Raw genomic sequence first — 25,927 nt, 5'->3', positions numbered from 1 at the left:
ACAGTTGTTAGAGCTAGGAGGTTCATAGATTTGTTGTCACTCTCCATTGCGAACTGAATATTTCTACGGCGATTCTTTAAGTTACGAAAAAAGTTGTTGAGCTGTCTTGCAGTGTGTGGCCACCTACACAGTACATCATCTACATTTCTGAAGCAGTATTTAATATTTGCGCTCAAATGCTATTTACGAAAAAAATTGTTGTTCAGAATTGTCCATGGGGCAACGGCCTTGCCGCAGTGGCTACACCGGTTGCCGTGAGATCACCGCAGTTAAGCGCTGTCGGGCGTTGTCGGCACTTGCATGGGTGACCATCCCGGCCGCCATGCGCTGTTGCCATTTTTCAGGGTGCACTCAGCCTCGTGATGCCAATTGAGGAGCTACTCGACCGAATAGTAGCGGGTTCGGTCAAGAATACCATCATAACGACCGGGAGAGCGGTGTGCTGACCCCACGCCCCTCCTATTCGCATCCTCCTCTGAGGATGACACGGCGGTCGGATGGTCCCGATGGGCCACTTGTGGCCTGTAGACGGAGTGTTTTTTTTTATTTTTTAGAATTGTCCATGAATATTTCAGCTAAATGTGGACTAACAAGTAAGAGGAGATCTCATAGCTGAACCACCTAACTGTTTATACAGAGTACCTTGGTACAGGAGATGATTTTGTGCTAGATATGTCTGAATGGCCAGTCTCAAGTCCTTCAATTCCACAGGGTTTATACTGGACCTGCAGATCAACTCTGTCAGAACAGCAACACATCCCCCTACTAGTATGCTAGAAAACAAATTGCAAGTACCAGACGGCACCAATTTAGCACTGTACGAAATAGATGTTTTATTAATAAGGTTTGAAATACCACTGTCAGAGATAACACTTACTCTGTGTTTTCGTGCCTCATTCTAGGTGAGTAACATCTTTTCCAATGTTGTTTACAGATATTGTAACTCCTTTGATGACGATAGTCATTTAAACTCTGACGAGGGCCTTGTAAGCCTAAAACAGGTCAACTCTATAAATGAATCTTTTAGAACATACACAGTATTGTGATTTTCATTTATAATTATGTTGTTCCACCAAGATGCGACTGTAGGATCAGTTAACGCATTAAGAACAACAACAAAAACATGTTTTGCGGGCAAATAAAAACCAAGTACAGCGGAGGACAGCTGAGCTATTACAATGATGATATGCTATAATAATTTAGAGTTGTGGCTGATTTCTATTGGCATCCACCACAGGGTAAGCACAACGCGAAAAATAAACAATGAAAGAGGAAAAAAAGAAACACTGAGGGTGCCACAACTGCCGTGAAACATGTTCGAGGATTAAGCAAAACGAAAATTGTGTTTTTGCAGGAAGGCGAACCCTCTTTCATTCATTATTGGTTTCTACATGCACGGGACCAAAGATCAAAATTCCTTTATGATAAAATAAAAATTTTTTTGACATCAGGAACATCAGTGTGCTGGGGTTATTAGTTTTCTCCTTGTTCTTTTAGACGGTCCAGTCAAACTAATGTGACCAACGCCTATGTTCGACGTCAGTGTGCAATATCCACTCACAGACAGCAGGTGGCAGCACTAGCAGTGGAGGGTATATAAAGTGTGTGGGAAGGAAGCGGAAAACAGTGGAGAAAAGGATCTGTTTATCAGAAGTGTAAAAGGATATGATCATTGGCTTTCAGGCCAAGAGTGGAAGCATTTCCTAAACTGCTAAGTTTGTAAAGTGTTCACGTGTCGCCATGGTTAAAATATACAGTGCATGGCAAAATAGCGCTATCCAAAACCGGCGCCTGGTTCAACTGTGGTGTACCACGGGCTGTAGATGACAGGTGTGAAAGTCAGCTGCAAAGGTGTGCACGGCAAAATAGATGTGCAACTGTTGAGCAACTGACTACCAAGGAGCTGCCAACAGTGTCCCCTCAACGACCGTTCACCGAACGTTGCTGCGTATGGGCCTCTGCAGCAGGCTCCTGGTTTATGCATCCATGCTGGCTGCTGTTCATGGACGACGAAGACTGGAATTTGCATGCCAGTGCCCCAAATGCAAAAAATGGTTCAAATGGATCTGAGCACTATGGGACTTAACTTCTGAGGTCATCAGCCCCCTAGAACTTAGGACTACTTTAACTTAACTAACCTAAGGACATCAGACACATCCATGCCCGAGGCAGGATTCGAACCTGCGACCGTAGCGGTCACGCGGTTCCGGACTTAGAACCGCTCGGCCACTCCGGCCGGCGCCCCAAAAAAAAAAAGTTCAAATGTGTGTGAAATCTTATGGGACTCAACTGCTAAGGTCATCAGTCCCTAAGCTTACACACTACTTAACCTAAATTATCCTAAGGACAAACGCACACACCCACGACCGAGGGAGGACTCGAACCTCTGCCAGGACCAGCCGCACAGTCCATGACTGCAGCGCCGGTGCCCCAACTGGACGTCCGATGAGTGGCAACAGGTGGCCTTTCCAGATGACAGACGGCCGTTGGCATGTACGGTGTGAAACATCTGAAAGCAAACACCCTGCAACAGTCGTTGGAAGGGTCCAGGCCGGAGGAGGGAGCATTACGGTCGGGGAAATGTTTTCGTGGCATTCTCTGGGTAATCTCGTCATCGTGGAAGGCACAATGGACTAACACAAGTATGCATCTATCACTGGGGACCATGTACGCCCCTACATGCAGTTTGTTTTTCTTCAGCACGATGGCTGTACCAGCAGGCCACCGCACGGTGTCACACAGCTCGCAGTAAACGTGAGTGGTTCGAAGAGCACCAGGATGAGTTTACCCTACGCCGCTGGTCACCAGACTCCCCCGATTTAAACCCAGTGGGACCACCTCGATCGGGCTGTTCGTGCCACGAATCCTTAACCGATAAATCAGGTGCAACTTCCCACGGCACTGAAGTCGACACGGCTCCATATCCCTATCGATACTTTCCAGAACTTGAATGAGTCTCATCCAGCACGTTCCACAGCAAAAGGTGGTTATTCAGAATTTTGACAGGTGGCCACGTTAATGTGACAGTATATCAGACACAGTCTGCGGTGGATGGACGTAGCCGTGGATGGGTTTCAGCCGTCGACTCCTTGGTGTCGCGTGGTGGTGGGGAGCCCCCACTGCGCCTTGCCGCGGGCCGGCCGCGCGGTGCTCACACAGGCGCGCTCCTCTGTCTGCAACGCACGCTGCGCCGCCCACAGCCACGCTCCGTCGTCGCCGACACCGCCGAACCAGTACAGCTCTCCACCTCGCCGGCCGGCCACGCGTGAGTGATCGCCCTTTCTCTTCTTTCCGCTAAAAGCTACCGCCATCGAGCGTGACAGTTGCCATCGCTATAGCTTCTCATTTCTGAGATGCCTTGTCATAGTACCGTAGTTCTAAGTCTTCTGGTTGCTTACGAGTTCTGATAAATAGTGATCTTTGCCACCTCAGTGGACTTTAACTGTATAGGACATTTTAAAATCGTGCAGTGCGACAGTGGTAAAATGCTTGCAACACCTGACTAAACAATATTAAAAAAAAGTTTCTGACAATTACTAACTAATGGTGATGACGCTCCTGTGAACCGGTCCTAGACAGGTAGGACATTAGAACTGAATCTGGAGAAATTTTCACCAGTTTTAGACCATCAGTTCCTTAGGCTGTGGAGTGTGATTCATAAAACTTGGTGCCTTTTTCGAAGGTCTTTTCAGTGGCATTGTTGTGTCAAAACATTCCAAAGTGGCTGTTCGCCGTTCGTCTTGTTGCGTGGCAATTACTCTTCTAATAATTTCTGAATACTCAACATCCTGTCGGCAGTGCAAGCATTAGGCAACAGAGTGCCTTCTTAGCCCGACGAAGGATGTAATCTCTAGTCTTGAGGTAGTAATCACAAAGTCATTCGCAGAAAGAGATTCAAGGGAGCTACCGGTAAAACTGAGCATGGGTAGACGGATCGTGTTTAGAAACTCTATTGTTCATATTTGAGACCACCTGGATAGTTCAACGCTCTTGGTGGAATTACATCCCGGCTGTCACACGATTTCATATATAACGTAATAAAGGTACGTATAAGCAACAAAAACGAGCCGCTTTAAAGGACTTGCGTTTATTTGCAAGATTCCTTAGTCGATTTTGAATCAGTCATAATGTTTGTATCAACACTAGTAGGATTTACTAAGAGTTACTGTACTGGAGGCAAACCACTTCCTCGGACGTGCAAACTAATTTGTCCAATCATTCCAGCCTGCAGTTTAATGAAGACTACAAACTAAGATGCTGCTGTCATCCTTCGAACGTGCAAAAGTATCATGTGAAGAAAACAACTCTTTCGGAATGTAGGGAATCGAACTCGAATCCCTGAGTTATCATCCTGGTACTTAAATATTAGGTACGTTCAGGCACGTAACTGTTCCCCGTTCTTCATAAAGCGGCGACCAGGACGAGGAGAGGCGGGCTGGATGCGTCAGACCACCAGTCCAGCCTTTGGAGAAAACTCGTTAGCTCTTAGCGCGCTACAGCAAGTAGGTCTAGGTCGCGGGAATCCAGTTTCCCTTTCATATACGCTACCTCATCATACCAACCGTCTTTATCGCGCATACTCCAGGGCGGAAGTATGAATAACAGGAATGTCTGCGGTTGCATTCAGTTAGTCCTCTAGATACTATAAGTGCTGCGTCCCAAACTGCACCTCAGAATAACACACGCATGGCCTGAGGTGACGCATCAGCATGTTCTGTTTCTTCAAAAAAAAATCGCTGTCAATTTCTCCTCGGTGTTTAGGTAAATGCTGAAGATTAACAAGGAAGTATTAGGCAGATTTGAAATCGTTACCTTGTAAATCTTGCATTCCAGATCTCCTGGATGCGTCGAAATTTACAGTCGCTTAACTGAGTAAGAACGGTTGCAGATTTCGCGTTCCTCACCAACCTAAAATTAAAATTCTTCTGCAGTTATCGCACAGTTTTAAAAAAGTCTAACTTCTGAAAAGTAATTTAAAAATGTATCGAAATAATTATTTTGTTTACCAGAGTTGACAGGTGCATCGTGGTGATAAGTCAAACGCACTCCTAGACTTGAGTTTTCAACTGTTTTTCAAAGTTATGAACCTTCACCGAAATCGTTCACGAACTGAAACTGGATATAATTCTAATGAAAGTAAGGAGCACGCTAAAAACGTCTGTAGATTTTCACCGTTCACTGTTACATAACGAGGCTCAGTAGACGTAAAACGTAAACACCATTCACGTATTAGGCCATAGGCCTGTACCGATTAGTTGGACGCTGCCTACAAGGCAGTGCCAGGAGTGATCTATGATCGCGAGACATTTTACCAGCACGTACGCAATCCCTCCAGCATAACGACACTCTGTTTCCCTTTTATTTAGCATGTGATCTCAGAGTCACGTTATATACTAAACCACAGAATCATCTTCTTCTTTGTTACCTTCAGTAATATATCAGTTTACAACAAAACTATGCAAATGTGCAAAACCAAAAGTGAGAAAATGAACGTTTTAGAAACGATTAAATCCGAGAAACTATTAACAAATATCAATTTTCTTGATTCGAAAAACAAGACCCTCAGCGTTTCTGGGCAATGGACGTAGCTTGATAATTAGTATCTCAGTCGAATTTTTTTAGTGCAGTTCATGGATAAATATAAGTCGAGAAGAAGAAATTTGGTTTCAACATTGGAGATCTGTTTACTCGGTCCATTGTTTCATTTATTACTCATTTGACTTGATTACTAACGCATTCCATTTGCTACATGCTTCGCGTCACTCACTATTACAGTTCTCGTTTGAAACCACATCGGAATGTTAGATTCACTCCAGAACGTTTAAGTAAAGCTAATCATTTCTAATACGTGAGATATATAGGCTTTAGTATCTTATACAGAGCGAGAACACTTGCTCTAATAGAGTCCTCATAGTATGGACGGATACACAAACGATCCACATTTCTATTATAATTCTCAATTGACTCTATAATGCGAAATCACTGATGCTTCACCTTTCACTCCACGCTACATAGATCGAAGCTCAGATAGTACGTGAGATGCGTAGTCGTTCAATTTTTTTTCTTGAGCTCAAAGATAGTTGTATCTGAGCTGTGTTGCATACATTCATCAAATTTTGCACACTGGTTTCTTTTCATACGCACACAAAAAGTTATAAAGAAAATTTGAGACTAACGCAGTCATGGTCTGAGTGGTTTATAAAAATTACGAGAAATTTGATCAGGTTACATAGATCTTTACTCTATTGCACGATTAGTCTATTCCACGTTACTCTGGATAGCTCGCAACGAACGCTGTCATCGCAACACTTCGCCCTGTTACTTCTCAAGACGAAAGGTGATACTTGCACATAAAAAAGTTTTGGGCCGTCTTCCGCGGTCTCTGGCTAACACTGATCGGCACGGCTGTCCATATAGGAATTGGATTTATGTATGTTCTACTTTCATCTCACAACAACAACAACATTTTGTTAATATTTATCGTGTACTACATTGTGCAAACAAACTCGCCAATGTGGTATATACGTACCGTATACCGACGCAAAATGTAGCTTTTGTTAGATGATGATTGGTGGAACGTGTCGGAAGAGAACACAGACGTCGTTTCACTACCAGATTAACAACTATTCTCGGATCCTACCCAGAATATTATGTACTGTTTGGTGTCTTCCACGATCGTTGCATTGTGGTATCACTTTCCGCATTTCCCTTAACCGCTGGAACAGTCTCGGACGAGTAGTGTGAATCGAATGTCTCTTACGTTGGTACTTTGTCCGATACAATCAGTCAGCTCCACTACAATCTTAGATGAAAATCGTGTTTCCTAATTCTGTAATCTGGTGCAATGCATTTCCACTAGCACTGCAGTCTGTACACAACAAGTTGTAAATACAGACAGAAATTTACTTTAGGATGGCTATGACCGTGTACACCTCATTTCATCTGCAGCGCATTATACGACTTTTCTGTCACCACACGTCACTTTATTACAAAGCAACGATTCGTTGGCAGCGTTACGAGGCATAACGTTTTGCTTAGTAACTTGCAGCTCAGTCGTTTCCGGAACAGGGTTTCCTTCTCTGTAAGTTTGTTTCATCATAATGGATACACCCTGTCTAAGTTCCTTCTCAGTCAAACAATGTCTGAATATTCCAATAACTAACTGCGAATTATTTCCTTAAAAAAGTATTTGAAAATATGTTTGAAGGTAGAACTACTCACCCATACACCGCAATAGTCATCCGCTGAAAGTGAAAAAGTGCTGGATGTGGTCTTAGTGAGCAGTAAGAGATCACTTTGAAGGCAGAAGATAGTTGACGTCAGTATGCAATTCAATCATGGATCTCAGTGAGAGCATAGAAGTAATTTCTTTTATTTTCTCATTTACTCTAAATTGCGATGAATGATGAGAACGTAACATCCGATATTTGTACCTTGTCTCTTGTCTAGTTTTATCGGTTAAATACTATCTTGTGCAACTGTAATGAAAGTCTTATTAAGCCCAATTCTAAATCATCTCTCGTCAGGCTTATTTATTGTTAGGTCTTATTCTCACAGTTTTCCAGTTACAAATTTTTTTATGGTTATTTGACCAAGGGCCGCCACCTAAAATCCCAAGCTAATAATACCCACCACTCTCCTAGTTCGAACAAGTATGCTGTCTCTAAGCGCCCTACTTTATCAGGTTTAGACGAACCGCGATTCTCCTGCTAACTGCCGGACTCTTTCAGAAGAAGAATACGAAAAGGCGTTACAAATATCATTGATTGGAACAAAAGTAGTGAAAGAAAAGTTACTTGTTAAGGCATCTGTTTGGGAAAGATATCATTCTGCATAAAATTTTTGCTGATAATATCGTGTGACGTTTCGCAAATGTGAAAAAAGAATCCGCTGTCCGGAAGACTGCGATTTGTACACTCGACCTTGTCTCTTGTCTAGGTGTATAGGTTAAGTACTATCTTTTGCAACTGTGACGAAAGTCTTATTAAGCCCAATTCTAAATCATCTCTCGTCAGGCTTATTTAACCCTTGTGAAAATGGAGTTGTTTCTTTCGATAAAGCAGTAACCGCTGACATTCTGCCCCCTCTACCATCTCTCCCCTCCCCACGCCACCATCTTTGCCAAACTGTGTTGTACTCGGATCCCAAAGGGGACTATGGCTGCTTTAAGTGTTTGTGGCGCATCTAAAGAGCGTGCAGAATGTTGCCAGCTATAAGCTTAAGCCGATATGGGAGCTAGCCTTGATTCTGTACAGTGCTCCGTGCAATAATCGTCCTTCTTCATGGATTTCGTTCCGGTATTTTTCCATCTCCAGAGTCCGGAAAGAAATGTTTGCTAGTTTTTGTCTTCTGGTGTTCTTTCTGAAATGTGATAATAACACACAGCGCAACAGCTACATCTGTCAAGCATTCTGCACAGGATCCGAGACATGTCACTAATCGGCAAACAGAAGACTGTCCTTCTTGTGTTGTATGTTCTAGTCTGACACATTCCTTAGATCATCTTCTACCTTCATCTGAAAATCATTCTATTTTTATGATCTTATTCGTAAGTGTCATCCTGCAAATAAATTCACCACTGTAGTATTTACAAGCGTAAATTTTGTTTACTGTTCTGCTTCTTTTTGAATGTCTAATATAAGCGTATGGTGGTAAGGATCTACGTCAAAGTATCGGTGCAGGGGTGACGAGGCGAGTTATTATATTTCCACTGGAATATGTCAAAGTTAATGACATGAAGACGTCACAATGACTTGATAAGAGCGTTAAAAGAGAGACCGTAGCCTAGTCAAGGAAACCATCAAGATATTTTCCTGAAGCAGTCCAGAGTAACTATGTAAAAATGATCAAGACGGAGTCATGTGTGGTCTACTGAAGTAGCAACCAGGCAATACTGCTTTGTTACGCCGCGGACTCTGTGCCACATACTGATGTTTAGTGCTTCGTAATCATCAACCTGCTGACGTCGGATTCCCAACTAGGCTGCATCGCTGGAAACAGTTCGTCGATTGCGACTGCGCTGTTGTCGCAATGAGTTCACTGCTTCCTGTGCATTCTTTCACACATTTCTTTTATGTTTTAGATTTTCGGCATAGCTTTTTTTAGCTCACGGTTTTGAGAATGAAGGAAAAGGATAACTCAGGATTTCCATAAATCCCTAAGCACGAACTTGATAATGAGTGCAATACGTGATAAACGACTTTGTTGAAACATGTACATCCCCAGTTTAGTTGTTAGAAAGAGTTGTGTTTCTCCTTCTTTGTGAACTAAGATATCTCTGAAGTCTGAAGACTACGAATCACCATATTTATATCATTCACCTTCAATTTAACGACTACAATAATCATTTACTCCAGTGTGAATGCTTTAATGATTGTGCACAACACACCAACCGCCATGCCTAGAGACATTGCCCCATTTCTTATAATAACATTCACTTGCTTTATCTAGTTGACTAACAATTCGTCGTTTGTGATTCCTTAATTATACTGTTTTCAAACCTACCGGAGATTTGCAGCTTACTTAAACTTTTCTAGTTCTCATTTGAATGTTAATATCAGACGCATAGAGAAGGTTTGTTATGTGGGGTACGAAATTTACTTGGCCAAAAAACTCGGATGTTCTGTAGTGTTTCGCCGGCCGCTGTGGCCGGGCGGATCTAGGCGCTTCAGTCTGGAACCGCGCTGCTGCTACGGCGGCAGGTTCGAATCCTGCATCGGGCATGAATGTGTGTGATATCCTTAGGTTAGTTACGTTTAATTATTTCTAAGTCTAGGGGACTGATGACCTCTGGTGTTAAATCCCATAGTGCTTAGAGTCATTTGAACCAATTTTGTAGTGTTTATTTATGGTGTTAGCCGGCTTTCAGCTTACAAGGCCATCATCAGAAAAAAAACTCAACTGAAAACCGGTTAAGATTACGAGGAATGCCGTAGAATAAGCACAGTTTTTAAACATTTGTATCGACATACTCCACAATCTACCTTACAGTGTATGGCGGAGGATACTTTGTGTACCCGTTTTCCTGTCCCAGTCGCGAATCGTTCGCGGGAAAAACGATTGCTGGTAAGCCTCCGTCTAAACTCGGACCCCTCTAATTTTACCTTCATGGTATTTCCGCGAGATGTACGTAGGAGGAATCAGTATATTGGTTCACTCTTCTAGGAACGTACGCTCTCGGAGCTTTTAACAGTAAACCGGTTATACAGAACGCCTCTCTTGTAATCTTCCACTGTAGTTCGCTGAGGAACTCCGTGACGCTTGCAAATTTACTAAACGAATTTGTAACTAAACGTGCTGCTCTCATTTGGGTCTTCTCTACTTCCTCGATAAATCCTGTCTGGTACGGATCCCAGACTAGCGAGCAATACTCAAGTGTTGGTCGAATAAGAGTTCTGTGAGCTACCTCAGTTGTGGGTGGACTACACTTCCTGAGGATTTTTACAATGAATCTCAGTCTGCCATCTGACTTACCTATCGCCTTACGAAACGAAAAGGAAAGAATTCATTAACAAAAATTGCACCACATCGTTATATTTTTCTTTATGTTTGTGAACCGCTAACACAATATTTACATTTTTTTGTAACATTTGGTGTGTATACCTTGTCTGCAACGCTGTTATTTTGCCATCCTAATATTTTAATTCAACCCAAAATTTAGGAACAGCAGTTAGTTTTATTTCTTCATGGCCAGTAACTGACACCGTTTGAGGTAATATAACATCCGTAAAAAATTAAACGGGAAGTAGTTTAATGATGACGCTTGCCATGGAAACATCTATTTTCACACACAGTCTGAAACTGTCCTACAACTTAATAATGAAAAAATTGAAACGGCACCATACTCTGGTTTTATTGTAAACAGTTTTGTAGTCACGTCGCCAATAAACTATGTACAATGCCTAAAATAAGTCTGTCATAAGGAGTAAAAGAAGTGATCGAATACAGAAAAATTCTGCCAGATTTGTAACCAGACAGGTCAATCAGTACGATCATAGTAGCGTGTGTTTCTGAAGTTCGTTGAACAAGTATGGTTATATAAACGCTCTGCCCTCCAGGTGTATTGCCCCCCCCCCCCCCCCAGTCTCTGCTGAATTCTTTCTCATCTTCTGATTTGTCTGTAGTTGGTATCATGTCAAGATTCTTTAGCTATAATTACTGTCTCTGTATAGTTTTTGCAAAACAATCTTAAAACATTTTTCAAACTCTTTATGTTGTTATTTCTCTGTAGATGTGTTTTTATATTTGTACGAAGCTGTTGTTCAAGAAACTCATATCAAATTTTTAGAAAAATACTCAACGTTTGAATGTGAGGCAAGTCCAAAGAGACAATATCCGAGACAGACCAAAATACGATATTATTGCTGCCACTGAGCGCCACATGGAAAGACAATAACAAGACACGAAAAGTTAGGACACGTACAAAGGTTTTAGTCGTGCATGTAACAGTAAATGGAGTGGAAAATTGTCATTCCTCTGATATTACGTCCCATCAGAATTATCTACACTGTAGAGAATCATGCAAGAAGAACGTCTGTGCATCGTACAATCCAGTTTATATGCATTTTACCTTGTTCTAGAAATCGATATAATAAGAATCCGTTGAGTAAGCATGAGTAAGTGAAAGCTATATCCTTAGACATTTCACCATTATTTCTCTGGCCATTAAAGCGACTTTTCCATCTGAAAAAGTTCATATATCTGAGAAACGTAAAATTAGCCAGTTTACGGATTCAGCGATTGTAATTTCGTCCAGACTAGTTGAATAAAGGATCCCACAAATCGCTGAAGGAAATTAACTTACCACCTGCAATAGGACTGTGTTATACCCATAGTAAGGTACGGCTTGATGACAGTTTTCGCCTTTATGCAATGAGCGAATAGCTTGGGTGACAGCGGAGAACATTGCCACCAGAGCCGTACTGCCCCCGACGTAGTACCGTGACCGCTGGCGTAGCACACACGACGCTAGAAATGCTGAATTGTCATGCGTTATTTCCCATCAGCACTCTAGATCACAGACGTCGCCACTGCTGCTGGAATTCCAGTGTCCTTGTTACAAAGGGAAATTAGCGCCCGCGAAGATTCTCACGCTCGGAGATCTATAGTAAACTTACGCGATGACAAGACGCCTCTCAGTTCTAGCATTAATAGTTCTAAGTAATTATTACTCATCAAATGGTTCAAATGGCTCTGAGCACTATGGGACTTAACATCTATGGTCATCAGTCCCCTAGAACTTAGAACTACTTAAACCTAACTAACCTAAGGACAGCACACAACACCCAGCCATCACGAGGCAGAGAAAATCCCTGACCCCGCCGGGAATCGAACCCGGGAACCCGGGCGTGGGAAGCGAGAACGCTACCGCACGACCATATTACTCATCCTGGCACCTCTAAAATGAATGTGGAGATTAATCATTGTGTAAACAAGCATATGTCCCGGAAATTTCAAGCTCTATAGTGAATGTTTCTCACGTGAAACACAGAAAATTAAAGACGCAATAGATATTCCACCAAACAATGCAAAGTCGTGAATAACCGTCCATTAACGATGAACAAAAAGTAGGCAAACATATGTAGGTTCCGCCAGAGGTAGATCATTAGAGTGACATGAGCGAAAAGTGCCGGCTGATTTACGTACTTTGCTCTTCCGCACAGTACCGTACTTTGATTTTCAAGGTTGTGCGAAGTGAATTATAATGTTAACGTACGAGAAGAGTTCACAATGTAAGTTACCCATTATTATGGCAGGCCAAGTAAGATTTACTGATCACTGCGGTACACTTCAAAGTGACACACATGTATGAACACATTTCTCAACATAGTCCCCATGCCTCTGTGAACAACGGACGGAACGTTTTATCAATTCCTCGACGATCCGCTCCTCGGTCACAGAGCCATACGAGAGCCGCTGTGTGAAACTCCTCGTCGTTGGAAAATATCTTTTCCCCTAAATTTTCTTCCAGCTCGCCGAAAATATGGAAATCGCATGCGCAATATCTGGACTTCCCGATCAACATCACTCTCATCTGCGCGTACTTGGGCAAATCGTGGGCACAGTTACAGTACGCCTGGATGCGACATTGGATTAAATCCACATACCGCCAGAATTTCGAGACGAAACTGTCTGCAGTTTAGACTGTTTGCCGTCAAGATTCACACTGTCCCGCGTACTTCAACTTTGGAGTACGTTTCCAGTTGCCGCAGCATTCTACGTCCACTGTGTGATACACCTGTTATCCGCACCGCAGCAGAACTGTTCAAAGGGTTCAAATGGCTCTGAGCACTATGGGACTTAACATCTGAGGTCATCAGTCCCCTAGAACTTAGAATTACTTAAACCTAACTAACCTAAGGACATCACACACATCCATGCCCGAGGCAGGATTCAAACCTGCGACCGTAGCGGTCGCGCGGTTCCAGGCTGAAGCGCCTAGAGCCGCTCGGCCACACCGGCCGGATGAACTGTTTCTACAGGAAACGCAGAACATGTACTGTCTCCTGATGATGCACCACTCTTGTTACACAATGGTCCTTAATGTGGGACCATATGTGTAACTTACTTTCACAAGTCCGTAGGTAAATGATCAACAACGTTAAAAGTATTCCGGATTTTTAATGTGGCAAATAAATTAATGTAATCTCATTAAATTCTTCCGGATGTAGTGCCACGTAATCTTATAACATATTTACACAAGATGTCGGAAAGACAGCAGTAACAGTTTCAAAAATAAACTGAAATCATATCCCCTTGACAACCCCTTTTATACCATAGATGATTTCTTGAATGGTAATAAATAAATATATAGCTATAATATATGAATTCTGTTTCATTTAAGGGAATGAGGTAGGTAATAAAAATTTGAAAATTTTAAGCTTTTCTAAACAAAAAACTTTGATTCATGCGTGCATTTCTTATGCACTAGACATGTTCCACATCATACCGGTCACTGAAAGTTTGATAAATCGAACACGTAACTAACTAACTAAAAAACTAAACCGACGTTTCTGCCGTGCTGCAGTGACCTTTTTGTGGGCAAAGTTTAATGAAAGCATGAAATATTAAAAACGAGTCATGCATATAAAATTCAGTCTTTGTGTTGCGATAAAGAAATGCAATGTGGTTCGGTTCCTTTTATTAAAAATGTTCATTTAACGTCGCTGATAATCTCAGAGTTGAGCACCCGTAAGCTCCAAACACACACACGTTTATTTAACCAACAGAATCACAATTACTGCAGTGAATTCACCTCCATAAAAGCTTAAAAGCTAAACCAATCTAAATATTCCAATACTTTTGCACTGATCGTACAGTAACATTCGAATATACAATTTTCTGGAGCTCAGCATTTGTGTGGCTTGCTAATACTAATACGTCGTGCGCTGCAATTCATTCCCTTTTACTGTATGGAAGGAATTTTACTTGCAATAATCTAGACTTTGAGGCAAAAGGGAGATGGGAGATGGTCCCTGCCTTCAACAGAGAAGACATTTATCGAATACAGAATACTTTACCTGTGTTATATCTACGGAAGAGCAACAGTGATTAATGAATATTATGACAATCCATCAGTTAAAAGAGGATATCCTGATCTGCAAATATGGGTAACTGACTCCGGAATGTACGTGTTGCAGAGTACGGATTAGTTGGTTGTTCGTTTCTTTCCTCTGTCACCCATTACACTGAGTGCTGTGGGACTGGTTGTTTGCTTGTCCGAATTGCAGAAGTTCTCAAGTTCCCATACTCAGCCTCCCAGTGGAAGGTAACAAACGGAAATGTTGCGCATATACGCACGCTGCAAGAGCAGCGAGTTTGTTGTGATCTTCTCATGACAATTTCAAGGCATACACTCATAATGGACCACTTCACTTGATAGCATGAAAAGCATGAATAGTATAGATATCGTAGTCATTAACTGCGGGCCTTATAAAACATAGGTATAATTTGCAACTGCTTGGAACACAGTATCCCCACTTCGTGCTGTTTCTTTAGTCTATTGCATTCTTTCTCCGAAGGGGAGAGTTATTCGGATTGTGAAAACGTTACACTTGGCATTCTTTCCATTTTCTTTGAGTACGCAAATAGCTCTCTATGTTTATCTTCGAAATACGATATGGCACGGTAACAAGGACCGATTACTGGAGCGCAAAACTTACGGACGAGGATAACTTTCGCATGATATTTCACTGCCACGTAGCATAGCTAGAAGGAACTCTGACCAAACGAGTACATAGAAGGAACTGCCACAATATAGTACAGAACGTAACTGGAAAAAACATACAATAACACGAGCAGAAATAACATTTTTGTTCAAAGGCAATGATTAAGCTGAAGTTACCGCGATTTGCGATGGTCTCCTCGACATTACAAAAGGCGGGAAGTCATTCATAATAGGGTGTGTGATCACCAAGAACAGCAATGTATAGTCTGTAATGTACACCCATGCTGGCCACAAGGTTAGTAAAGAGTTGTTGCCGTAGGGCGTTCCATTCCCCCACTAGCGCGGCTGACAACTGCTGTGTGGTCACTGGTCGCTGTGGGCGCACAGAAATACGTCTCCCCGACGCATCTCATACGTGCTCGACCGGGTTTAACACCGGGGAACGGGCACGCCAGTCCTTTCTCCGAATATCCTCTCGTTCCACCTGCACATTGTCAGATGGTTCCAAGCACTATGGGACTTAACATCTGAGCCGCGCGGGATTAGCCGAGCGGTCTCAGGCGCTGCAGTCATGGACTGTGCGGCTGGTCCCGGCGGAGGTTCGAGTCCTATCTCGGGCATGGGTGTGTGTGTTTGTCCTTAGGATAATTTAGGTTAAGTAGTGTGTAAGCTTAGGGACTGATGACCTTAGCAGTTAAGTCCCACTAGATTTCACACACATTTGAACATTTTTGAACTTAACATCTGAGGTCATCAGTCCCCTAGACTTAGAACTACTCAAACCTAACTAACCTAAAGACATCACACACATCCATGCCCGAGGCAGGATTCGAACCTGAGACTGCAGCAGCCCAGTGGTTCCGGACTGAAGCGCCTATAACCGCTCGGCCACAGCAGCCGGCGCGCATTGTCATCCATAAAAATGAAGCCATGGTCGAATGCACCACTCAAAAGAGTCACTTAGGGAACGAGCACAGTGTCATAATGGTACGTCAAGAATCGCTGCTTAGACTGAATCTGCTCTCATCCGTAAAGGGCACGGGAACCCACTCCTCGTTGGACCAGTCCCTATGCTCTTGACACCCCCGCAAACGGTATCGCCTGCGTGCGGGTGTCAGCGGAACACAACGTACTGGCTGTCGGGCAAAGAGGCCACCCCTATGCTTGAGATTCCGTGAGTTGCTGTCCTGTTAAATATAGCTGTAACTGCGCCCGCTGTTTCCTGGCCATGTCGACCACTTCCTCTCCTTCAGGCAGCGGAGCGTATGGTTCGGAACGTTCTCCGTGCACTTGAAACGGTGCTGTGAGCAGTACCGAACTCTTGAGCTACACTTGTCACACTTCGTCGTTCTTCCAGTTTCCCGATGACTCTTCCCTGTGTGAAGTCATCCAGATGTTGTCTCCGGGCCATGCTGTAATGAAAAACACCCCCACAGCGCACCGTAACTGCTCACTTATTGACACACACTGTATTTTCCAGTTTCCTCAACTCGATTGCGTTGCAGGGCCGGCCCCATTTGGCGCTACAGTCACTCTGACCTCACTCCACGTGATGTTCAGCTTTCTGTGCACAACTGGGAGACGTCTGGCACATACTTACGCAGCTTCGTTCATTTCCATCGAGTAGTTACTATGTTATCGTACTTTCTTTATCTCGTCCTTACGTTTTACAGAGCAATGTAGTATGGGAGAATGGGGAGATTTCAGATCACCACCTAGAAAACACTGGATTCGTATTCGGAAAGACCGCCTTTCGAATTCCATCAGGCTAAGATGATTTAGGTTTTTACGTGTTTTCCCTCAAACCAGTTGAAGGAATAGTTCCTATGACAAGGTCATGACTGAATCATTCTCCAACTGAACTAGTGTTACATCTCCATTGACCATGTGGTCGGCAGAAAGTTAAACAGAAAACTTATTTTCTTCGTAAGACGTTCAATTAGTCTAATAGACATATTTGTTGCTTTGCCCGAGGCACGTGCTACGGGATACATCAATAACAAACATCATAGGAAGCTATATTTCACTACGTCAATTGGTTCTCTGGACTCGGTCTCAGTTTCATCAGTTTCATGCAGCATATGAAATGGGTCTTGAAGATAAAATTACTGTCTGGCGTTGCGTATGTCCGTTCAAACGTAGGATGTGCCTGTATACAGTGAGGTGACAGAAATCATGTGCTACCGATATGTACGTTTACATATCGCCTACACGAAGTATAGAAAGATAGTCCACTAGGGAAGCAGTCATTTGTACTCAGGTGATTCATGTGAAAAGGTCTCCTACGTGATTATGGCCGCACGGCGGGAATTAAGAGACTTTGAAAGCGAAATGGTAGTTGGAGCTAGACGCATGGATCTTCCATTTTGGAAATTGTTAAGGAATACATCGAGATCCATAGTGTCAACTGTGTGCCGAGAATACCAAATTTCAGACATTACCTCTCACTACGGACAACGCAGTGGCCGATAGACTTCACATAATGGCCGAGGGCAGCGGCGTTTGCGTGAAGTTTTCCGCGCTAACTGACAGGCAAAACTGAGTGAAACAACCGTATAAATCAACGGGGGCGTTCGGTTAACGTATCCGTTCGGACAGAGCGGCGAAATTTGGCGTAATGGGCTATGGCAGCATTGGCCGACGCGAGTGCCTTTGCTAACACCGAGACATGGCCTGCAGCGCTTCTTTGGGTTCGTGACCGTATTGGTTGGACCCTACACGACTGAAACCGTAGCTTGGTCAGATGAGCTCAAATTTCAGTTTGTAAGAGCTAAAGGCAGGGTTCGAGTGAGGCGCAGACCCCACGAAGCAATTGACCCAAGTAGTCAACAAGGCATTGTGCAAGTGTTTGGTGGTTACATAATAGTGTGGCTTGTGTTTACATGGAATGGGCTGAGTCCTCTGGACCATCTGAACCAATCTTTGACTGAAAATGGATATGTTCGGCTACTTGGAGACCATTTGTATTCATGGACTTCATGTTCCCAGACAACGATGTCGCCAGCCACAGTTACTCGCGATTGGTTTGAAAAACATTCTGGACAGTTCACAGTTCGAACGAATGATTTGGCAACTCAGACCACCCGATATGAATCCCATAGAACAATCATGGGACATAATCGAGACGTCAGTTCGAGCACAGAATCCTGCACCGGTAACAATTTCTCAGTTACGGATTACTATAGAGGCAGCATGGCTCAATATTTCTGCAGGGGACTCCCAACAACTTGTTGAGTCCATGCCACGTCAATATTCTGCATTATACCGGCCAAAAGTAGGTCCGACCCGATATTAGAAGGTATCCCATGACTTTTGCCACTTCAGTCACCTCAATGCACTGTGTATTGCAAGCTAATATAAAATCTTGCAGCACCGCAGCCGACTCTGGATGAAGTACTTTTGTATAGAATACTAGGGGTCCCAAAAGTCGAAAAACGCTTTAAAATCTGAAACGGAAGAATATCCTTTGTTACTCGTTTCGAGGCACAATCGGGTCAGATGCTTATCGCACAGTTAATTTTACTTACGTTACGCTACCATTAGCAGCTCTCGCGCATTGTACTAGGTGGTGAACAGTCGACGTTTCGCAAGCATTTTCTGGACTTCTCAGCATGCTGCAAGAACGGCGCCGAGACAGGTACTGGGTGAAGTGGTGCATCGGCAAGGCACTAGCCTAACCTTCGAGAGAACGGCGGGTAAGATTCCTGTGCGACCATCCAAATTTAGGTTTTCCGCTGCTGTTTTAAAATCGCTTAAGGTAAATGACAGGACTGATCCTTTGAAAAGGACACATCCTATTTTTTTTCCTCGCCTTTCTTCAACCTGAGCTTGTGTTCATTTCTTATGACGAGGCATGAAACCTTAACCTTCCTTCCTTCATTCCTTCCTTTCCATCTTCCTTCCAAGAGGAGCGTTGTCGTTTATTGTTGATTTTTCCGTTCTCCTCTGCGATGAGTATCTGAGCTGAGAGGACCTCTGAACGAACAATAAGTGTCACTTGGCTGTAGTCAGCCTTAAAGCGAAACGTTGCTAGAAGTTTGTGCGTCTTTAAGTAATTATGATGCTAAATGAATATAAGTGACTCTCATTGACAAATGAGTAACTTCCAGAGTTGGTATGTTCAATAACGGTTAAGAAACTTTTGATGATTCAAGATTTACGTATAACTATACTGATTCTGCTCAGTATTTCCTCGTGTATTAGCCTGACAAATATTTATAGTATTTAGTCCCATTTATTTGCTCATGAAAACCTTCTAACTAAAACCGAAGGAGAGAAAAATGAGCCTGTTACAAACTAATCACTTCGTTTTCCATATCACTTGGCACGACCAGTGCTGCATGGTTTGTATTCTTGTTAATAAAAGTGTGCTACCTCCACAGGTCAGCTTTGGTCTGGCTTCAGATGATAATCTGTAATGATCCACTAATATTTCTATTGATCCCTCCTGTGTCAACTACAACGGATATTGGCTACAAAATACTCCTATTTTGCAGTTTTTGCATAATAACTTACTGTAAATACTTATTAGTATTCACCTTCTCCTCACAGCCATTTCAAATAATTTACAGAATTATTATTTTGATAGCAAAATGTAACCCACAAACTTCAACGTTTCATATAACCGGTAACGCTATCAGGCTAACGCGGTTCTATTTGGCGCAGAGGTAGCAGATTCCATCACTGATGCTGGGAGAAAGTTAAATCACGAGAATATCACCAGAAATCCTGGAAAGACAGTGATGTAAAAGTCTGAATCACCAGACAGTTCCTTACATCTAAAACCTCTCCATAGCCTCCCCTGGAGAGAAGACGTGTGACAGTGGTGTTGATGTATCCCTCGGATGGTCAGTGACCTCTTCAGCTCTGATCTGGCTAGCAGTCGTCTGTCTCCCACTTATTTCTACAGCAGGAGTAACAACACACATACAGCACACACTTCATCGCTGAAAGATGAGTAACCGTTTCTCATAATTTCAGTGTATCCCACGAATATAAATGAAAATTTGTCACAATATTCAGCTCAGAACTAATAACTAGACACTACCTATCTCAAAGGCAGCCGCAGAAACGAAAATATCTCGATATATATGAAAAATGGATAATTCAACTATAGTCATTCACTGTAATAGGGAGTGAAACTTATTACGCGATTACAATTCAATACAAACCATTATTTTTGGATAATCACCTAAAATCGTGACTTCATCTGAGAGTCGCACTAATTTTTCGATTTCCTGGCGTTGAAATTCTGCTGATGGGTCACGGTACCACAGTAGCAAGGCTGCTCCTGTCCATCGTTCACAGTTCGGTATCCACCAGGTTGTTGATTTAACTTGGAGAGCACACAACAGCCGCAAAGGGACAGAATCCCACTTTAACCACTTAGGCTCTGAGCACTATGGGACTCAACTGCTGAGGTCATTAGTCCCCTAGAACTTAGAACTAGTTAAACCTAACTAACCTAAGGACATCACACACATCCATGCCCGAGGCAGGATTCGAACCTGCGACCGTAGCGGTCTCGCGGTTCCAGACTGCAGCGCCAGAACCGCGCGGCCACTTCGGCCGGCTACCACTTAGGCAATATACGTTTCGAGTTTAGTCCGTTGGGATTTGCTGTCATAATAACGTGACAATGCTTTTACGTAACTTCCCATGGTTTTGTTTTCCATAACTTCATATAGTGATGTTAATTGTTGGCAATATGTTGGCATACATAATGACGATTTGCCAGTGGTGAATGAATGAGGTACAAGGTGCAGACACATGACTTTCAACTCCTCTGCGACCAACAGTCACTTCACTCTCGTCGGTCAGTTGAAAAGTCAGTAGAGCGTGCAGCGCCTGTTTTAAAGAAGCTATGTGATTCCTTCGAAAATAATATGATGTATCTTTGTTAAGCGCTATGTACTGTCTGGATAGATGATAGCTCCTTGTTCACGAATAATTGCGCGAACGAATTTTTGAACATCACTGGAACACTAAATTTACTCTATACATCTACATGACTACTCTGCAGACTATTTCTTAACCTCTTCACTCCCTAACAGTTCGCGAGAAAAAAGAACACCTAAATCTTTCCGTACGAGCTCTGATTTCTCTTACTTTATTTCGATGATGATTTCTCCATATGTGGGTTGGCGACAGTAAAATATTTTCGCTCTCAGAGGAGAAAGTTGGTGATTGAATTCCGTGAAAAGATCACGCCGCAGCGAAAAACACATTTGTTTTAATGACTGCTACCCCAACTCGCTTTTCATGTCAGTGACACACTCTCCCCTATTTCGTGATAATACTAAACGCGCTGTCCTTCTTTGGACGTTTTCTATGTCCTTCGTCAATCCTATCTGGTTAGGATCCCATTCAGTACAGCAGTAATCTAGCAGAGGACAGTCAAGTGGAGTGTAAGTAGTCGCTTTAGTAGACACGTCGCACTTTCTAAGTATTCTGCCAGTAAAACGCAGTCTTCAGTTTGCCTTCCCCACAGTACTATCTATGTTATCATTCTAATTTAAGTTGTTCGTAATTGTAATTTCAAAGTATGTAGTTGAATTGATAGCGTTTAGATTTGATTTATTTTCGTACTCATGTGGATGACCTCACACTATTCCTCATTCAGAGACAATTGCCAGATGTCGTGTCTAACTGATTTTGGAGTTGGTTTTGATCTTCTGGTAAGTTTACTAGACGCTAAATGACAGTCCCATCTGCAAACAATCTAAGAGGGCTGCACAGACTGTCTCTAAATCGTTTATATCGCTCTGGAACAGCAAAGGACCTATAAGATTTCCCTGGAGAGCGCCAGCTACCACTCCTGTTCTCAATGATTTTCCGTCGATTACTACATACTGTAGCCGGCCGGGGTAGCCGAGCGGTTCTAGGCGCTACAGTCGCGCGACCGCTACGGTCGCAGGTTCGAATCCTGCCTCGGGCATGGATGTGTGTGATGTCCTTAGGTTAGTTCGGTTTAAGTAGTTCTAAGTTCTAGGGGACTGATGACCTTAGAAGTTAAGTCCCATAGTGCTCAGAGCCATTTGAACTACATATTGTGACCTCTCTGACAGGAAATCACGAACCCATTCGCGCAACTGAAGCGATACTCCATAGGCAAGAAGTTTGATGTGAAGTCTCTTGTGACGAACGGTATCAAAAGCCTTCTGAAAATCTGTAAATATGGAGCCAATTTGAGATTCCATGCCGATAGCAATCATTATCTCGTGCGAATAAACGGCTAGTTCTAGTTGTGTTTCATAAGAATGATCGTTTCAGGTTATCTAACTGGTCAGTGCAACGCGAGCAAGGTTTATCCACCCGCTGTATGTCAATTTTTCACAAATTCTTGGTGTACCGAGCCGAAGGAACGTGCCTGCAGTTCTCAGTATTCTGAGAACTTTATGTCTGACACTCAGCGATGTCAGATACCGTGTAGCTGCACTCATTGACAAGTTGGAAGATCGAGCTGGCTCATCATTCCAACGAGATATCATCACCAGTATAGGTCTTCGGAAAAAGAAAGCTTCTTGGAGTAATGTTGATGATTGAAGCGAACTGTATATCGGGATCAACTATACGTCAGTTTCTGTCATTTTGACGCAAAGTTTAACCTTCATTTCAGTAATACGCTTCTATTAAATTTATTCGCTGCATAGGAATTTCTAAACTACGGCTGTAGTTGCGCTGGCTAATATACGTTCTCTGCATTTCTCGTTTCACAATAATTAAGGTCACAACAACCAAATGACCATTTTCGGTGACATATTCCGTTCAAGAGGACGTTACGTGAATGCACACTATTCCGCCCTGTTCGTGAAGTTTTTGTCTCGACGAGAAGAGGATTAGGCTTAAAAACATGCCGCGAACGTCGATTTCGTTAGAGCCAAAGCAAAAGTTCACATTGAAAAAGAATGAAGAAGAAACCGACTGTGGTCTTTTTAATAAAATTATTCCGGTAAGTACCTGAAGCTATTTAGGGAAGACAGAGAGAAAGATTAATCCGGATAGTCGGAAGAGAATTTAAACACCACTACTTCTTAGTACTAATCTGCCTAATTAGCAGTAAACAGCAGTTTCAGGAGCCTTCGGATGAAGCAACATTTCTTCGTGCTACACCAAATGCAAAAATTATGCAGAAAATGACGAATGTCTCAGATATTCTCCCGTTTTTTTCCTGCATTGGAGAAAAACAACTGACATATAGAAGGTTTCTCATTGCTTCATAAGCCAAAAGTCACCCTCCTCGTTTCCTTGCGATAGACATTTTAAGGAAGGTGCTTTAAACTTGTATTGAAATGGCATCAGTGCACTGGTATGTAATTGGAACAGTTGTGAGGCAAAGAATGTGTATTGCATGCCATTTTCCCCTTTTGTTTAAAACTTGTCTCTTCATTAAATTACCTAGTGACGTGACGCAGTGGCTAACACACTGGACTCGCGTTTGCAAATCCTCGTACGGCAATACAGATTTAGATTTTCTGTGGTTTCGAGAGATCGCTTAAGGTAAATCCTGGGATGATACTTTTGGAAAGGACACGGCTGATTAGCTTCCCCGTCCTTCCCGTACTCCGAACTTGAGCTTCGTCTATAATGACACCTTCGACGCGATATTAAACCCTAAGTTTCTTTCATCTAATCTTCTTTCCATCAAGTGCCTCTTCTTTCCAGTTTCACTTCATTAATCTATATTCCAGCGACTTAATGCATGGGTGTACGGTTTCGTGTTGGGGTGTAGCGCACAATTTGAGTATTCTGGTGGCTGGAATACTTAAAAGCAAAAGCTACTCGTACAATGAGAGTTAGGAAGGAAACGAATGCTCTACATTGCAGGCTATCCAGTTTATCTACGAGATCTCACGACTTTTTCAGAACCAAATATTTTCATCAGCAGCAGATCTCTAGCCTGGAAATGTAACTCAGAGTCGAACATGGTTTCGATGTCGACGTTATTAGAGACAATCCTCTAGCTTAGGTCATTAATCTTGGTAAAGGAACTCGACCAAGTTGTTGTTCAAGAATGCATCCTGCCAATCAGTCAAATGTTTAGAGAAACCACAGAAAAACTAAAACAGGGTAGTGTCATGGGAGTAGAGTCCCAATCACTGCACCTCCTCATGTGGTCCCAAAAGTTTGCGAAATCATACTCTATTTTCGGTATGAGTTGTCAAATATATCAATTAGTTATTTGACATCTACGAAGAGCTACGACCCGTCCGGAGAGCCGAAGGCGTTAATGCGCTGCTTCCGGGAGTCGGGAAGATGAACCTGGTCCTCGTCTAATCCGCCTCACGGATCAACGACTGCGGTTGATTAGGCGACCAGTCTGGTGGTTTTTAGGCGGTTTCCACATACAACTAGGTAAATAGTGGACTGGTATTCACGTCCCGCCTCAGATACACACGACGCAAACTTTTACAAAACGCTTTCACACATGAACGTGAGATTTACTCTAGACACACACAATGGTACTCTGAATCCTTCACGGCGGGAGTGGTGGTCTCAGAGAGGGCATTCGGCCACCAATTATCACTAAAGCTGACCAAACCTATATAAAAATACCGACCCCATAGAGAAATGTAAAAAGGCAGAGGAGAATAGGAGGAAAATCTATGAAAAGCTATGCGATTCTGAAATATTCATAGCTTTGCAGTTGTACAGTTGACTTTACCTTGAAACGGAAGAAAGTGTTCTAGATAAATCTTTTCGAATAATTCCAGTGTATGTTAATCCCACAATCATTGGTCCGTGTATTAAAGATCCCACTCAGGACGGTGCAGATGAGTAACAAGAATTTTAGAAAGGTTACTAAAGAACCTGAGCTGGCTGTTGCCTGAAGAGGTCCGAGGAAACTGAATGAGGCCACACCACGTCCTCCTGACTGTGTCGTTCATTATTTCCGGTAAGTGTCACGTCGCTCGCCGTATAGTATTGCTCAACTTACTCTGTATTAAGCGCGCAGGTGCTACCGAGTTATCCGGTCAGGACTACGATACAGCACATTACAACACGGTTAAGCAAACGTGTTGCGTCCATTATTTGCAGTTCCCCTGGAACAGCAAACACGCTGACGAAACAGTATGGTATTACGTGATCCACTTTGACAGCATTCTGCTAAGCTCGGCGGCCCTGCTCTTGGCTTTCACCCTCACTGCCTCTTCACAAAACAGCGCGTGGCGGCCTTCTCTTTTCCTCTCTCACTCTGCTCTGTGGGAAAGGGTAAGGGGGACAGGAGAATATCTGACTGATTATTTTTCCTCCTTTGTAGTAACCCATATCAAGACCGCTAGGGATGATCTTACGTAGAATGCACACAATTCATTTGTTATTGCGCCTCTTCACAGAATATTTTAGGAAGTTCCAAAATGTCTGCGGCGCTGTGTGACTGAAGAATCGGCATAAGCTTTCCTTCAGTTTATTTGTGCGATGTATCATGTTACACAACTTACTTGTACACCATAATAGGTAACTCAGTTTGTTCTCACCCACGGATTAATGACAGCTGGTTTGGAACACGAGCCAGTTTGGGTGTAGTTTTCAGGTGGTTTTCTACAACCGTCTAGGCAACTGACGGACTGGTTCTCTATCCTGGTCTCATAAATGTAGCACGCAGTTAAAACAGTAATAATAAAATAAATTTATTAATTTATTGCAGATATGGTTCGTCTAATGCAACTAAACGAAACGCTGTTTGTATTGTGTCATACGTGTTTCGCTTTTTTATACTTGTGAAGCATCTTCAGTGGCCCGTAATACGTGTTTGTTATT

At 42.9% G+C, this 25,927-nt stretch overlaps 1 protein-coding gene across 1 annotated transcript in view; it reads left to right on the top strand.

Annotated features, from left to right (window-relative positions):
* The first annotated feature begins 3,165 nt into the window (after positions 1–3,165).
* Positions 3,166–25,927, top strand: part of LOC126249664 (elongation of very long chain fatty acids protein AAEL008004) — a 283,854-nt gene continuing 261,092 nt past the window's right edge. The window contains exon 1 of the mRNA XM_049951344.1: positions 3,166–3,265. The gene's annotated coding sequence lies outside the window, so the exon portion shown is untranslated. The remainder of the gene's footprint in view (positions 3,266–25,927) is intronic.

The sequence above is a fragment of the Schistocerca nitens genome, chromosome 3, assembly GCF_023898315.1.
Source record: "Schistocerca nitens isolate TAMUIC-IGC-003100 chromosome 3, iqSchNite1.1, whole genome shotgun sequence".
Taxonomy (NCBI): Eukaryota; Metazoa; Arthropoda; class Insecta; order Orthoptera; family Acrididae; genus Schistocerca; species Schistocerca nitens.
This window is presented reverse-complemented; position numbering and strand designations above follow the sequence as displayed.